Source organism: Protomyctophum bolini, assembly GCF_963924005.1.
Source record: "Protomyctophum bolini genome assembly, chromosome: 2".
Taxonomy (NCBI): domain Eukaryota; kingdom Metazoa; phylum Chordata; class Actinopteri; order Myctophiformes; family Myctophidae; genus Protomyctophum; species Protomyctophum bolini.
In genome coordinates, this window is record NC_137863.1 from 29,800,570 (window position 1) to 29,803,069 (window position 2,500).

Sequence of the window (2,500 nt, forward strand, 5' to 3'; positions counted from 1 at the left end):
CAGTAGGCCTACTAGTTTATTTGACGTAAAGTCGTGGATTTTGTAAAGCACCTTGCCCTATCAGGACTCCTATCGTGCAATATCCATCTCTCTAAATAATGGTGCGTTTTACTTGTTTTTAAAGGTGGATTTTAGATTTTAATAGTATTTTAGTTATCTTAGTAAAAGCCAGTGAAACAATATTTCGTTCTCTTATGCATTTTATGTATCTGCTGAATGACAATAAAGTTATCTATCTATCTATCTATCTATCTATCTATCTATCTATCTATCTATCTATCTATCTATCTATCTATATATATATATTGTAGATTGGCTATTTTCTCTAAGCCTAGAGTTCTGAACCAGCTGCTGTGTTCATTCTGGGTGTCATAAAACATTCTTCTTAGACACTAGTTTGATGTAGAAAACAGAAACCATTAAACTGTTGTTTCCAGTATACCTTCTCTTCTCTTCTCTTCTCTTCTCTTCTCTTCTCTTCTCTTCTCTTCTCTTCTCTTCTCTTCTCTTCTCTTCTCTTCTCTTCTCTTCTCTTCTCTTCTCTTCTGTCTTTTGTTATTTACTTGCAGTGCTAACTGAGTTTTTACGGTGTGTGTGTGTGTGTGTGTGTGTGTGTGTGTGTGTGTGTGTGTGTGTGTGTGTGTGTGTGAGAGAGAGAGAGAGAGAGAGAGTTTGTTGTTTTTCCTGAAAGGCAGAAGAAAAGAGGGGATAGGGAGGGAGACTAAATAAGCATGTTAAAGAGAACATAAAGATATCAGGATATACACTAATATGGCATGAGACCAGCAGGTCTATATACACTAATACACATGGCATGAGACCAGCAGGTCTATATACACTAATACACATGGCATGAGACCAGCAGATAGTAAACCTATGTAGTACAAAAGGTGTGAACGTGGTAACACATTGGTATGTTGTTGTGTACATAGGCTGGAAAAAATATAGGGCCAGCTAAATAATACTACTAAATAATATGGCAGGTCCAAAGAAATGTCATTTTGGGTGTGAACTATCCCTTTAAATACAGGATACATAATATACATTGTTATGATACTTCTGATGCCTGACTATGAAATGTGCTGCTCCACACTCAGCGACCGAGAGCAGCGACACTACCCTAAACAACTATGAACATGTGTTCCATACTTCCATTCTCATCGACTGAGAATGGAAAGCCCACTAGAGGCCATAGTCCCTGCCTTAGACAGAAAACTGTTGCCTTATACGAGAAACATTCTCTTTGCTTTCATCCATCCATCCATCTTCAACCACTTATCCAGAGTCGGGTCACGGGGGCAACAGCTCCAGCAGAGAGCTCCAGACCCTCTCCAAAGCAACATTTGTAACATCATCCTGGGGATTCCCGAGGCGTTCCCAGGCCTGTTTGGAGATACAGTATAATCCTCTGATCCTTGGTCTGCCTGGTGGTCTCCTTCCAGTGGGACGTGCAACGAGGACCTCCCTAGGGAGGTGCTCGTGAGGCATCCTTACTAGATGCCCGAACCACCTACACTGGCTCCTTTCCAAGTGAAGAAGCAGCGGGTCTACTCCGAGTCTCTCTCACGTGACTGAACTAAGGGAGATGCCAGCCATCCGTCTGAGAATTCCGTCCGCTTGTATCGGCAACCTTATTACCTTCGTCGTCTTGCTGTATGAGCCTGCTGCTTGCTTACAGAGGGATAGCTGCTTAATAACTACACTGAGGGTTTACTAAACTCACAAGACTCATCAGACTCATTTAATTCCCCTGCAGGACATTACATTCAGACACATCAGCATACAGTCATATATGAATATTAACTGAAATATCAATCAATAAATAAATAACCTAAAAGGAATATAAGTTGTATTTTTTACACTGTTCAGAAATCTTTTGATCTTTCTTGCCCTTGATGCTATGGTAGGCCTCCTTGCCTGGCCGTGGCCGTTCATGCTTCTTGTCGTCCATGTGTGAGAGGACGTGTGAAGAGCCATGGTGATTGCATCGTAGCTGGATCTGTTTTGACGATTTGCAAATTGCCACGGATCTATAGTGAGCCAGGTAGTGTGGAGCAGATGTAGTTTCTCACCAGCCTCTCAACACATTTGCTGACTATTGGGTTGAGGGGAGCGACAGGTTTCCATTCATTCAAGCATGTTACTGTAACACCTAAAGGACCACTTCACCACTTTCATATAATTGGTCCTCACTAATGTTCATGATAAAATAGCACAATTCTTTGATACTTGATCTGTGTCTCAGAAACCTGTCTTCCAGTGACATCATCGTTAGGCAGATTTCTTTAAACATTTTTATTTATTTATATATTTAGATTTGTATTATCGTGAGAACGATGGCTTCCATTATCGCATTGCAACTTTTTAGGAATAGAAACCTGCAGTTTCTATTAGCTTGGATTCCCCATCGAACTGCCCACAGCCCTCCTATGAGACAGTAGTGAAGTCGTGTGTGTGTGTGTGTGTGTGTGTGTGTGTGTGTGTGTGTGTCTTTCTGTTT

At 41.2% G+C, this 2,500-nt stretch overlaps 1 protein-coding gene across 2 annotated transcripts in view; it reads left to right on the top strand.

The window, feature by feature from the left end:
• The window catches only part of il17rd (interleukin 17 receptor D), a 30,739-nt gene that overhangs the window by 452 nt on the left and 27,787 nt on the right, over nt 1-2,500 (top strand). The window lies entirely within an intron of this gene.